Below are 15,303 nucleotides of genomic sequence, written 5' to 3'. Positions count from 1 at the left end.
GGCTGTGAGCAAAGTTGTACCGAATAGTGTGGTGCAAATTTTCAACGTATGACTTCTGTGGAAGTAGAAGGGAAGCGTGTGTCCTGGGGCTTCTGCGGGAATGATGGTGATCCACTAATGCGTTAGTGCAAACGTGATGAAATCACTGCTCAGGCTGTGAGTAAAGTTGTACCTAATAACGCTGTGCAAAAATTTCAGCTTATGACTCCTGCGGGAGTTTATGGGAAGTGCACGGTCTGGGGCTCCTGTGGGAGCAAATCACTACTTTGATAGATCGAACGGGATAAGGTCACTGTTGCAGCGGTGAGAGAATGTTGCAGTGACTGTTGAATGAGAGCACGAGCCGCTAGGATCACTAAAGCGGTAGTGAGAGTGGGACAAAATGACTGAAAAGGGTTAATAACTAGCCAACGTATTCCTTTGATTTTTTGTTGACAAATAACTCGCATGAAACAAACAAACAATGAAAAAACGAACAAATTGTTTATCAAATTTGTTCTTGCAGATGAAAAATAATACATCAAATAGACATCTCTGAGATGTATGTGAGCTATCAGTCATAGCAGAGTGGCAATCGGGAGTGTTGGGACTTTGCCAGAGGGCCGGTAGTGTTAAACATTGTGAGTTATATTAGCTACATCAACTGGCAGCCTGATGTGCGGCCGCTTCCCGCTGGTCAAACTGTGCAGCTTCTCTGCTCAGTACAGTATATAAAAATGCTCAACCCGTTCGGCAGGTCCAAACATGTCCAGAATTTTTAAAAATAGATGGGAATCAGTGAGCGTCTGCTCCCCAAATGGCATAGCCTGTTGGCCTTTGATGTAAAAAGCCGCCGAACGCCTGTTTCACACATATACCGTATGCAGTGCATTTGCGGTGGGATCCGTCAAACACCCGTTGTGCTTTCAAACATACGCTATTTTGCAGTGCGCTGCTGACCGCTGATTCGGTGTATAAAATGATTGTGTAATTGACACTTTCTGTGGAAAAGCAATAAACAATATAACAAAGCATCAAGATTATTACAATCGCAAGAGCAAATCACATTTTGACAGGTATGCGGAGACGCACACACGTACACAAAAGGTGAAGATCAGCCATTATTGATTGACTGTGCCCTGGTTACGGCTTTAACTTGTTTGCCTTAAAGAACCAGTTCGAAAGAATGATTCGTTCACAAACTAAACAGACATCATTAGTCATCACAAATAGTATTTTGGGACGGGAGGCTTTCAACATAGCCGGGTTTAACCATGCTATGCTTCAACAATGATTCACGGTTTCGAAGCACTATGAAAGCCTAGATATGGCGTCACCTGCTGGTGAAAATTTAGTATACGCTTTATACAAACTGCAACAAGTAGGTGCAGGCTCTCGCTTAGGGGGCAAGAGAATAGAAGAAGGGAGCTGAGGAAGAATCTAGTGCATCCGAGCTTGTGCCGGTAGCGGAGGTAGCCTCGCGCTACAGTTTTCAGTCAGGCCACAAGCTGGAGGACAGGATTAGAAGGAGAAGCCTGTGCCACTAGCGGAGGCATGCTCAGGCTTGGGAATGGCAAATAATGGAAGAAGGAAGATGAGGAAGAAAATAGGGCGTCCGGGCTTGTTCCGGTAGTGGAGGCAGCCTCATGCTACAGTTTTTTGTCAGGCCACAGACGGAGGAAATGATTAGAATAAGAAGGACCCTGAGTCTGAGCCGCTAGCGGAGCCATGCTCACGCTGCAATGTCAGCATGTGTTGCTAAAGGCTGTTGCTGTGCTCATTCAAAATTTGAATTTATAGTATAAAAATATAGACACAAAACCTAGTAGGTGCATATGAATGGATAGTAAAGTTTGCCCTCTTGTAACAGAAGGCTGTTAAGACTAGTTGGAAGCAAGAAATTTGCTGATAAAGCATACGAAGATCGCACAGATTATCTTTCATCAAAAGCGCACGGGGGTTGCGTCAGTGACTTTTTTGACCGGGTGCAGGCGAAGTGGAACGGATGTGCGGCAACGGAGTGGGTACGATTGGAAAACAGCTAGCGAGCGTAGGGCTCTACTATATGCTTTATAAAGATTACATTCGGTCCATGGCGACCTTAGTGTAAATTACTTAAAGCAACACTATGTAGTTTCCATGTAAAAATGATTTACAGCTCCCCCATGTGGTTGAAAAGCGTAACAGTGCCTGGTATCAGACACTCTTCTGCAGGCAGGGGGAGGGGCGGGGCTGTGTGCTCTACCCTCCACCGCCACTTTCAGAGTGTGCTTGTAGCAGCTAGGAGGCTGCTCAGGTTGCAACAACAGTACAATTTGTCTAGTTAAAAGCTGTTCTATCACTGAAATAGTTTTAGAGACATTATTTAAAGGTAAAAAAACGACATAGTGTTGCTTTAAGGCATGTTAAGCGTTTTTACTCATGTTGTTTTGATGCATCTACTGACTCAGCAGTAATACCAATGTTGGACAAACACATTCCGTATTCGCTAGTCAAAACTTTTTAAAACCCCTTAGGCGTCACCCCACTCTTTTTGCATTAAATTTACACTCTTGGAGCTTTCAAAAGATATCCTGTTTGTCATTAGAATAGAAATTCACATGCAAAAACACTGAAGTAAACGTAAGCGTCCTGCTGGCAGGACAGTGATATTTAGCAGGATATAAATGTTTTGAGGCACACTCTCTTCATAAATGAATCAATTACTCTCCCTACATGATTCATTTTATAAAACACTGTTGAAATGTCTATTCTAGAGGCTTAGACCTTTCCAACGATATATAGGTTTGTTGTGATGGATTAAGAATTACATCAACAATATTGATATAAACTTAGGTGTCCCGTAGTTGGGACGGCGACGCTTAACGGTTTAAATTCATTTAAGCTTGTTTGATGATGAACTACTTGTATGATGGTTGTTACACTCGTTTTCATTTAAACATTCATGAAATAATGATTTTGCTAATAGGTTAAGTAAAATATAATGATTAAAATTGAAAGTTGTGCATCACCTGGATGCGATTGAGATTGGGAAATCAACACAGAATGGCTAGTATGTCTGCCGTGAGGCTGGACAGCTCTCTATTCGCTCTATCATTAGAAAGCAAAAATCGGTATGCATAAACGTTACTTTCAGCAATTCATTAAAGCTAGCATAAATTACCCTAACGATATGCTCTCTGTACGTGTGGGTGTTGGAGCCACAGTTTTAGGGAACGGGGAAACAGTGATTGTGACCATTATGATAATTTTTTTTTACTCCTGATAAAATTCTAGCAGAAACAGCCATTTAGTGATGAAGTCCTGCAGTTTGGCTACGAGGTAACCTATGAGTTACTCCAGACAAGTCTTCTTTAGTACGTAAAGTCTATAAAGTTTGTCAGCATGATAACTCCCAGGCGTGATATTGCTTAAATGACCTGGTATCAGATTTGTGATGCGGCGATAAACAATACCGAAGAACCATTTAAAATTGTGTATCATGCTTAAGGTTTTTTAAAAATACTCTGTGGTTTGTCTGTCCGACAAAAGTTGTGAAAGGCGATAAGATCTGTGTTATAATTGTTCAGCTTGCCTGCCAATCAAGCTTGTGGCGATGGGTCGATTGCCCAAGCATGGATGACAGTCAAATTCATTGAGCATCGACCAAACCATGTTTCTGTGATGTAATAATCTTAAACTTGAAATTATATTGAAAGCGATGTCTAGGCAAAACATTAAACAAATAAAACATTGTATAATTATTAGGCAGGCTTGTTGATGAAAGTGGGCTGGCATACTGCGGTAGTGCGAGTGGCGATGAAATCGCTTCAGTAACAGAGAAAAAGATGGTAATAATTGGATTATTGCAGGCTGAGATCCCTACTGTGGTAGAGATCACGACAATGCAGCCAAAAGATCAGCGTTTTAAACAATACGTAACCAAACTCGAGGCGATTCTGTCTGAGCAGGCAAGCCTGTAACGTTAGTATCTCTTTGATCAATCCATGCAAAACAATGCACACTATTTATCTGACATTCTTAAAGTATGAAAATTTGCATTAAAAAACAAATTCTTTTACGTATAACTCAAAATTATTGTATAATATTTGTATAGAATGTACCACTGGATGAGGAATAAAATACAAACCTTAAGATTTCTCCATGGTTTGTTAAGTAAAAACGTAAATAAAATGATAATGTTTATAAAGACATAAGTGACTGTGGTTTAATTCATGTTCTCATATTTATATATTAAGCTTTGAAGTTACAAGCACCAGGGTTGTTTTAGCCAAACGACGACTTCTATTCTTTTACTTTGTGTTGGTTTTTGCAATGTATTGCTCGAGTTGCCCCCTGTCGGGTCAAATAGTGCAACAGCGAGCGCGTCGACTACGAACGACTTCCGTTTGTTGACAGCGAGCGGAGGATCGCGATCAGCGGAGCAAAGCGCGAGTATCCTCGCCCATTCTTGGAAACCGTATTATCAAGTATGCAGGATATGGCAAATGAGGTGCATTCTTCCGCGGAGCTGTGAATAAACAATTGATACGGAGAAAAGAGCAGTTTGATTACATTGACAATGAGGTAAGTTCCACTACAATTGAAAATCTCCGGTATTTGTAACTTTGGTGAAAAGGGGTTAATTAAACGCGGAGTCGAGGGCAGCATAGTCCTGTAGTGCGCCATTGTTGTTTTGGTCGATCGTGCATGACTAGATTGAAATAACAGATGCACCTGATCGCCGTTGTCAAACCAATTTTGCGTTTGCCATTGTCGAGTAAAATAAACATCCGGAATGCATAAAAAGATGTGTACACTGCCCTTGACATCACTACTGCGGTAGTGAGAGAGGGGACTAAAAATACTGCTGCGGCAGTGGTATTTAAAAATATTTCCCAGTTGATCGGAGCGCTGGAGCTCGTCATGTGGAGACGTGATTCCGGGAATGGGCGGGGCCAAATGCCGGAAAAACTGCAGCTGGACCCGGAGGCCGGAAGGCTGCCTTATATACGCCCATAATGATGATTGACAGACCTGAATGTTTAGGCTCCTCTCGAAACTACATTTAGAACTACAATAAAAACATATCTGACAACATCAGATTAAACAGAGGCTCATCATTCAAGCCCATAGGTTTGAGTCTTAAGTGTGTCAGTCCAAGAGTTCTCGTCTTTGTAACATCAATTCTTTGTCTTTTCTTCTGATTGTTTGTTTTAAATGATGTGATGTTTTACCAACATACCCAGACTAGGGTGTTAAATAAGATACATTACATGAGTAAAAGCACAAGATTATATCCAAAACAGTTTTTAGATAACAAAAGAAAGAAATGTTGTAAGTGTTGTTACAATTTGAATGGAACTCTTGCTATGAAAGTTTTGGCCCATTAATTCAAAACCAAATTGCTGGTCAAGCTGGTTTAAGCTGGTCTCCCTGCCTGGTCATTGCTGGTTTATCATGCTGGTTTAAGAGATGTTTTGAACACTTTTTAGCTGGTCAGGCTGGTTTTAGCTGGTTTTAGCTGGTCAGGATGGCTGGTCAGGCTGGATTGAGCTGGTCTTAGCTGGTTCAAGATGGTCAGGCTGGCTGGTCTTAGCCGGATTAAGCTGGTCAGGCTGGTTTTAGCGGTTTTAAGCCGGTCAGGCTGGCTGGTTTTAGCTGTGTAACTTGTCTGAATGGGAATTAAATTAATATAAACTTGTGTATCAGATTTTGAGATATTGTGATTGTTTGTAGTATTTTTTTTATTACTGATGGCATTATTTTTGAAATTGTTATTTATTACAGAAATGCGGTGTTTATTTTATTTATATTTTTTGTACAAGTCTATTTATAACCCAAACGCTTGTTGTTGATTATACAGTATTTGGTCATACTACTGTGGTGAATATATTCTAATCTCTTTATCCGTTTACATTGTATTTTGCTACTTACATATGCCGCTATCAATTTTTCTGTTTTCCCCTGCTTTTATTAATGTAAAGCTGCTTTGAAACAATTACTAATTGTGAAAAGCGCTCTATAAATAAAATTGAATTGAAATTGAAAACATTTCTTCAGACAATAATTTAATCTCATTTTAGCAGTGTCGGCGCCACAAGTGGGCCCTAGGGGGCATGGCCCGGCCACTTGAGTCACTGTGCTGTGCCCCCTTACTTCTCAAAATACGTTTACCTTGTCTCATACAAATCTTATTAACATAAAATTTGAAAACAATACATTACCAGATGAAACTCAAATGTTAAAATTTGGCCTTCTTAACATTAGATCGCTTACCTATTATCAATGAAATAATTACAGACCAAAACTTAGATGCACTCTGTTTAACAGAAACCTGGCTTAAAGCAGATGATAGTTTAAATGAATCCACCCCACAAGACTATTATTATAAACACGAACCTCGATCAAAGAGGAGAGGGGGTGGTGTGGCTACAATATACAACAAAATATTTAAAGTAAACCATAAATCTGAATTAAATTTAATTCATTTGAAATAATGTTGTTAAATATGGAAAAAACTGATCGTAACAACAAACAGCTCTCTTTCGTCTTATCCATTATCTACAGACCTCCAGGCCACCACACAGATTTTCTTAAAGAAATTTGAGATTTACAGATTTTTATGTCATCCAAATCATCGTCCTGTATATTTGACCTCGTTCCCACAAAACTACTTAAAGAGGTATTTCCTGTAGTGTGAGACACAGTACTAAATATCTTTAACTCATCGCTAGAATTAGGATACGTTCCAACAGCTTTCAAACTAGCAGTTATTAGACAGCTCCTTAAAAACCACACCTTGACCAGGGGGATCTTAATAACTTTAGACCAATCTCAAACCTACCTTTTATTTATAAGATATTAGAAAAGGTAGTGACAAGCCAGCTATGCACATTCTTAGTGAATAATAGCACAGAGCACAGAGACAGCAGAAACAGCACCACCATAGCACAGAGACATCACTGCTTAGAGTTACAAATGACCTCCTTTTAACATCTGATCATGGTGAAATCATACTACTAGACTTTTATACTACTAGACCTTAGTGCAGCCTTTGACACAATAGATCACATGATCCTACTCAATAGACTAGAAAACTATGTTGATGTCAGTGGTCAGGCGTTAGCCTGGTTTAGATCGTATCTAACCAATCGCTACCACTTTGTTTATGTAAATGAGGAAAAGTCATATCATTCCCCGGTTAAATACGGCGTACCACAGGGATCAGTTTTAGGCCCTATCTTATTCTTGTTATATATGCTACCTCTAGGAGACATTATCAGGAAACATAACAAAGTTTTCACTGCTATGCGAATGATACCCAGCTTTACATCTCGTCACATCCTAGCGAAACCCACCAGTTTGCTAAGCTAACATACTGCATTAGCGATATTAGGGACTGGATGGCACATAACTTCCTTATGCTAAACTCAAATAAGACAGAGATACTTATTATCGAACTGAATCGCTCCAAACATAATATGTCAGATTACAAGTTCCCCATAGATGGCTGCACTGTGGTGCCATCTTCCACGGTTAAGAACTTAGGTGTGGTGCTCGACAGCAATTTATCCTTTGATAGTCATATCTCCAACATCTGCCGCACTGCATTCTTCCATCTTAGAAATATCTTAAAAATACGCCATATGCTGTCTACATCTGACGCAGATAAGCTTATCCACGCTTTTATGACCTCTAAAATAGACTATTCTAACTCGTTACTCGGGGGATGTCACGCAAATCAGGTAAACAAGCTTCAGCTAGTTCAAAACGCTGCTGCAAGAGTGCTTACTCGATCTCAAAAGTATGACCACATAAGTCCAATTTTGGCATCTTTAAACTGGCTACCAGTTAAAATTTAAAATATTACTAATCACCTACAAAGCCTTAAATGGTCTAACACCCTCATATATTAAAGAATTACTATCAGAATACAATCCATCACGTACACTGCGATCACAAAATTCTGTCCAATTAATTGTCCCTAGAATATCATCTAAAGGTGGTAGATCCTTTTCATATCTAGCCCCTAAGATCTGGAATGACTTACCAAATAATGTTCGAGAATCAGACACTGTCGATCGCTTTAAGTCTAAACTTAAGACTTCTTTAACAAAGCATTCACATAAAATTTCAAGTAAATGTACCTATCCCGCAATAGTTAGGTTGTCTAGAACAAAGCACTCACATAACTCATCTGAGTAATATACTTATGGCGCAATAGTTAGCCTGTCTGGAACCGAGCGGATTTTAAACCACAATACTATATATAAATATATCTATATCTATCTGGAGGGTTTTTCTCCTCCTAGGAGTTTTCTTCTCCTAGGAATATTTGTTAATAAATGTTATTTATTTATTATGAACTCTGTCACACAGGGAAACAGGAGTTATGACGCATGTGCAGAGTTCATAATAAATACATAACATTTATTAACAAAACCAAAAACAAACACAGCAACCAAACAACGGGCAGAATAAATAAACAGGAACAGACAGGATGGAGACAAATGGTGACAAACAAGGGCTTAAATAGACAGACTAAATGACATGCAGGTCTGATGAGGCAAGTAATCAGTCAATGAATGTCCAGGTGACAACATTCAGAACAAATGCCAAACATGTCACGGATTATCGTGACAGTTCAGTGATCACGCCTGTGCTATACGAGCTATACACACTAATAAATAGATGTCAAGAGCGTTGCATTGCTGTGGGAATGCATAGCTCAGCACTCAGCTTTCCTGAATTTGTGAATGTCCTGTAAATATACATTTAAAGCTGTGCGCATATGTGTGCGCATAAGGCGGACGTTAGAAGAAAGTACAGTATACTGTACCTCTTTTGTCTGCTGTGTTCCAGGCTTTGATAAAACCTGCTTGCACATCCAACATTACACAAAGTGCATTTGGATTCTGTGATTCCGTCCGTGTTTTCCGCATCGCGGAAATCATAAAGCCCTACTAATAAATGAATAACTTGCCTAATCTTACTCCACTCCTCCAAGTTTAAATGACACTGTGATCATTGATTGTAAACCAAGACTGCGTGCAGCATCCGGAAGTGCCTGCGCAGCATTACGCATAGTGCATAAACATTATCGATTACTTACCGACTGCCATTACTGTTTTATCAGGAACATTTTAATCGGGAAAATTATAGTTATCGAATTGGTACCTTAGAGGTAAGTATCTGTCCATATTAAAAGGTGTATGCAGCAATTTTTCCGCAGCCCAATCCCAGATATCTTCAAAAACTTTAAATGCAAATCATGTTACAGTATTAAAAAATGTCCAACTAAAAAACAAAAGTCTCAACATTCCAGCATCGTCATGCTGGTATGGACACAAGCCTTTATCCACATCAAGGGCAAATTTGACCATCAGTAAAAAAAGATGAACCCTCTTGACAACACAACACACCTATCACATCACAGGCCACCTGCATTGCTTCTATAGGATCCTGCTCTTCCTGATACTCTTCCTCCTCACCCACCACCTCTTCCTCATACTCTTTGTCTTCACCCACACGCTCTTCTTCATACTAAAGTAACTGCTGTTCCCTGAGGAAGGGAACAAAATGTTGTGTTGATGTTTGACACTATGGAGCCCCATTCACCTTTGATTTTGTCAGGGAACAGGCAATGAAAATCAGTGGAAAGGAAATACGATTATGTGATTCGATGGGATGCTCCACTCCTTCAGAATTACACTAAGAAGCCAAGAGAGTCCTGGCCAGTGCTGGGCAAGCTACTTGGAAAATGTAGTGAGCTAAGCTAACAGTTACTTCACATTAAATGAAGCTTAACTACACTGAAGCTAGCCCCCTGGGAAATGTAGCAAGCTAAGCTACATCAATAGTAGCTTGCTACATCCAAGCTACTTTTTTATTTTTAACCAGTTTTATTATGTAAATATTTATTATGTTTCAATTTATCATTTTGGTAATTATAGGCAATACACGCATAATATAGGCCTAGGTACTTCACATTTTGGGGCTGTTTGCTGGACTTATCCTAGTCCCAGAATAAAATGCATGTTTGAGCTGCCTTTATTTAAAAACACCTGGCCCTGACATATCTTAACACAAGGGTCTCCAACGTGGGCCCGCAGGCAGCAGGTAGCCTGCACAGAGTCTGTGAGGTGCCCGCCAAAGCAAATTCTATTAATAATTTCAATTGTAATATTTATTACATGTTTTTATATTAGCTTGACTTGATGACATAACCCAATCAGAGGTAGAGCACGAGTCTTCACAGAATGCGAGTGGTAATGTTTTGTGTGAATGAAAGCTGCACAACTCGAAAATACGGAACAAACGACATCTTGTGTCGATTCAAATGACGCGCTTATTCTCAAATTCAGGACGACTTCAGAAATGTTTGGAAAATTGTAGCTTGTGTGGAAGCTACCTCACTACTTGGTCAAAAAAAGAGCTTAGCTACTGAAAAGCTATTTGATTTAGAAAGCAGCTAAGCTACCACCAAGCTACTGAAAAATGTAGTTAAACTACTAGCTTCGCTACTTGTAGTGAAGCTACTGCCCAGCACTGGTCCTGGCCATGGTCAGTTCCACACGGTGGCAGGAAGGGACAACAGCATCTGGTTCTGTCTATCAGGGAAAACAAATTTCCATATTTATTACTGTTAATGTTCTGTCAATGTTGTGACTCTAGGAAGGGACACTTCCTCACCTGGAGGAAGAACACTATGGAGACCACATCATGCTGAAGGGAGGTTAACATGTGGAGAATACATCAAAAGGAAGTACACATACCAACTAGGAAGTACACACATGGTACAGCCCACTGGGGAGGAATCTATCTACAGAGTTCACTGACAAAAAATAAAAAACAGATAAATCGTACAGAACAACAGAGGCCTACAGGACTACAACATATTGAGCTCAACAGTACCATCAGTACCAGGATTGGTGGTGTTAATCCCTCTGCAAATGTGTTATTGATGCTAATAAAGGCAAGAAGGCGTTAAAGTTTACCAGTTATGTGGAACTGGTATGTATAAGACAGCGCACATTATCATCTTGAGAAGGGAAAGGCAATTACTGCAAGAAATATACCCAAGTGGTCACCCAACCTTTACTGATTGGTACCTAGTAATACTGGTAGACTCACCCCGTAAAAGGAAACTGAAGAAACTGTGTGTGTGTGTGTGTGTGTGTGTGTGTGTGTGTGTGTGTGTGTGTGTGTGTGTGTGTGTGTGTGTGTGTGTGTACCTGGTAATTATCACGTTGACCAATTGTTCCCACAAATATAGGAATACCAGTATTTTGTGACCTTGTGGGGACATTTAAAAAAGAATCAGAGTAAATCTCGAAATCACAATTGTTCTGTATTTGGCGCAAAAAGTCACTGAAAGTGTTAACTGCCCATTTAGTTGTCTTTTTCGTATTGACTTCATCTTTTTCATAGACTTTAAAGAAAAGACGCACACAGGTCTCTCTCATCAGTCTTATCTAGCTCTGCCGTTCTTTCTTCTTTCTTTGTGCCGCTTTTTGTCATTTAACGTCTTATCCAAGTCTTCTATTTCATCTTGTGCCTGGGCCTTAAAAAGCCATTTTCACCATACAAATTAAACGATATGCAAAAATCATCAATTTAGCCTACCTAAATAAACGTTTTCATATGTGTCTCTGTTTGCAAGTGTAACTGTGTTACTATGGTTACCAATGTTTATAGTAGCGGTATTATTTCGAACTGTAATCAAACTGACTGGAACTACCTGTGCTTTAAACTGTTTTAATGCACACCTTCCAGCCAATCAAAATTGAGTATTTAAACAGCGTGTGGGAATATATTACAGCTTGTTTATTACTAAACCTGCATGTATGCCTTCAGGACATTTGCCATATACAGCACAAGTCGTGTGGGGTGATTTAATTATGCTTTTGACGATTGAAAAGGAGGTCACAATGCACTCTTATTTTTTAAAACCACACTTTTAAACAATAAGTTTTTATATGTTGTAATATGCTTTGGTTCTGAATGACAAAGATGTCATCAATGGTTTACATGACATGAGGGAGAGAAAATCATGAGAAATGTTTCATTTTTGGCTAAACCATTTGAACATGTGTGATTTACCTATTTTTGTAAGTTTCAGAACCCTGGACAGCTCCTTGACATTACCACAACCATCTATCATTATGGATCCAACAAAACAAACAGATATTGACCACAATGTACTCCACATATGTAATATATCACTATACTTAAACATACAGACCAAGTAACTGAAGCAATTTTGAAACATTATAAATTTCTGTCCACTATAATTGATTTGTTTATTATTATATGCCTATGATGACTAGTAAACTATAACGACTGTTAGGCTTGTACACATTGTAACATTTTATATTTTCCATCTGTAAATCAATGTTTGTCCATCACTAATATTTTAAAATGTATTCTTCTGCTTGCACAGTTTTTCACTGTTTAATAAATACAGTACTAACTTCCAAGACAAACCCCACTGGCTGATAGTTGTGGCCATCTGAATTATTTTTTATAAAATTAAGGGGTGCTTCAAATCCTTAAATTCATTAGTCGAACGCGTATAACTTACGGTCTCTGCACGAAGGTTCTGAATTAGTGAATTAAAGAGAGGTGAAATGTACAAGTAAGACATTTATGATTAAGATCATAAATTACATTATAAAAACAAATATTAAAAGTAATCTATATCATAAACTACATATTTTGTAGTGGTGTAGTAGATTTTTACCAGTGAAGAATGTTCCTCTTTATCGATATCTGTGAAGTGTTTGTGTTGTTAGCTGTTACGTAACGACCATTTATATTTGATCTTAGTTATTAGTTATTGGTTTTACAGAAACGTATTCGATGTTTTCAGTCGATTAGTAATGTCAGGCACAATATTTTAAATAATGTTGATTTGATTGAGGTTTTTTTTTTTTTTGGCGATGTGTTTATCATCACACCTCGATATGTAAGAGCTAATAACAAAAACTATTATAGATTTCTTCGAAAACAAATGAATAAAAACAGAATCTAAAGACTATTTACCAAAACATTGTTAATATGCTATTCCAGATTTGCTGTTCATATCGTAAGGCGTGAAGGCTATGGCAGTTATTATTTTAAAAAATGGCTGTGATCTCTTTAGCTGAAAATGCTTTTACGCTGTGTTCAACATCAAGACGATTTTTGACATTTCATCTAGGCTATATGACAGTGGCGTTTTCATTTTTAAAAACGTATCCTATCTGTTTTTTCTCAAATGATGGATTTGAATTTAATATTTAAATAGCCTATTTAATACAGATAAGCTGAATAACAAGAACGCATCGCTGGCAAGCGACCGAATCGCTCGATTTATTTCATTTTCGTCGTTTGTAAACATCGGTGTTTAACATAGGCTACCCTTAACTAATCCGCAAAACAAGAGCGAATATCCATGCTATGAAAACACCAAAACCTGAAACACTTAGAGCAACAATACGACCAAATTCACAATAAATCCCTAGCATAACATTATTATTGTTTCCTACCAAAAATGACGTATCACGACGGTTTGCTTTCCTCTTTCGCAGTGATAGAAGGTGACCCCAAGCCCGTGTCCCTCCGCATATACCGGATCACGATGTGCGCATGCAGCGATGTGCTCACGCATCCTCCGCCGATGGGGGATGGTTCAGCCCGAAGCTGTCATTCACACGCGTGATGCCCAACGACAGGGAACCACCAGAAACGATGACGTTTTTTCCATGGATGTTAAAGATACGAACATTTTGTAGGTTTTAGCATAATAATGTGCGATTTCTATGATACATGCAATAATAATCAAAATATTTCATGAGAATATACGATTTCTTTTAAGTGACTGTCAAAAGAGAAAGTTGGTTTTGGATTTAAATCTGCTATACCTGCTATCTGAGAATAGCTGACCCATGTTAACTAGCTTTTGAGCCCTTTGCTGTTCCTTCTTTCCGATAATAATGGCTGCTGTCCTTGGTTCTGAAGTGTGTTCATAAGGATAGTGACCATATCCAGGTAGCCAAAACAGTTTGCCCTAAATTAACAAGCAAAAAAAATAATAACTTGGCCCACTTGTGAAATATGGGAATGAATAATGCCCCAGAAACAGCCCAAGTCCGGGTGCTAAAACTTATTAATCTAAATTCTTTTTTAAATGAAGTGCAGGATTAAACACATTTTTGTGATCACTATAACTCTTCTTGGAATGAATATTTCCCAAAAAATTTAAATCTTGAACTGCAGATGCTGAATCTTTTTTATTGTAAAATATGTTCTTAGTATTTGTGAATCTTTTGAAGTTTCACGCTTGAGTGTGTCAAACAAGTGTATTGCCTATGTTACGACCTGCACAGGACATGAGAGGTTGATGATCCAATTTCTAACTTTATTAAAAGGTAATCTATAATCAAAGTCCATGAAACAGGCAAAGGTCAAAAACTCAGGAAATAAATAAAACAACAGGTAAACCACAGGTGGAAATCAAGGAAAAAACTTTTATTTGTGACAGCTCACCTCTTCTCTTTGTATAGGGAAATTACAGACATATATGACAGTGATGCTTGCTGTCCCTTGCCTGTTAACCACAAAATACACAGGTTGAGTACCCCAAAGGCAACACAGTTCATTTCTTGTGAATTTAAAATCTACAGAGAAGCATTATGACTAAAACACATTTGCATATGTGAATATGCTACCCAGTCTTATAAGAATTAAGATACAAAATATTTCTTATACTAATATACTCATGTATATAATATTATAAACTATTTTATAAACTATATTTTATATATTAAAGGTCACATTCTTTCTAATCCCATTTTTTAAACCTTAGTTAGTGTGTAATGTTGCTATAATAGCATAAATAATATCTGTAAAATGCTAAAGCTCAAAGTTCACTCCCAGGTGATATATTTTCCTTAACAGAATTCACCTTTTAAAGCCTACAGCGAATGGCCTACATTTTGGACTACAGCCCTCTACTTCCTGCTTTAATGACGTCACTAGAACAGTTTTTTGACTAACCTCTGCCCACAAGAACACGTCAGTCACCAGCTAAGCTAACGGCAAGCTAGCCATTTGAATCACAACACACTAAACAAGCTACACAATCAGAACTTGTTACGTATTTCTGAAGGAGGGACTTTATAGAACAAGGAAGATATCAGCCTGTCTGAGGACAGTGAAAACAGCGCTATAGAGATAATTAAATTGTGTGAAAAATACCGTGTTTTTTACATGTGAAACATGAACACATCTTATATTGCGCACTATAAACACAATCAAAACTTTAAAAACACAGAAAGAACGGGACCTTTAATATATTAT

General features: G+C 38.4%; 1 protein-coding gene across 3 annotated transcripts in view; it reads right to left on the bottom strand.

Annotated features, from left to right (window-relative positions):
• Window positions 1–13,647, bottom strand: part of pacsin1a (protein kinase C and casein kinase substrate in neurons 1a) — an 81,506-nt gene extending 67,859 nt beyond the window's left edge. Inside the window, exon 1 of one of the 3 annotated variants that reach the window (XM_055187582.2) lies at window positions 13,491–13,647. The gene's annotated coding sequence lies outside the window, so the exon portion shown is untranslated. The remainder of the gene's footprint in view (window positions 1–13,490) is intronic. The other 2 variants (XM_073874790.1, XM_073874791.1) reach the window with 2 other exon arrangements.
• Between the last annotated feature and the right edge of the window lie 1,656 nt (window positions 13,648–15,303).

Source organism: Misgurnus anguillicaudatus, chromosome 13 (assembly GCF_027580225.2).
Source record: "Misgurnus anguillicaudatus chromosome 13, ASM2758022v2, whole genome shotgun sequence".
Taxonomy (NCBI): domain Eukaryota; kingdom Metazoa; phylum Chordata; class Actinopteri; order Cypriniformes; family Cobitidae; genus Misgurnus; species Misgurnus anguillicaudatus.
Note: the sequence above shows the minus strand (reverse complement) of the source record. Positions and strands in the feature narration are given on the sequence as shown.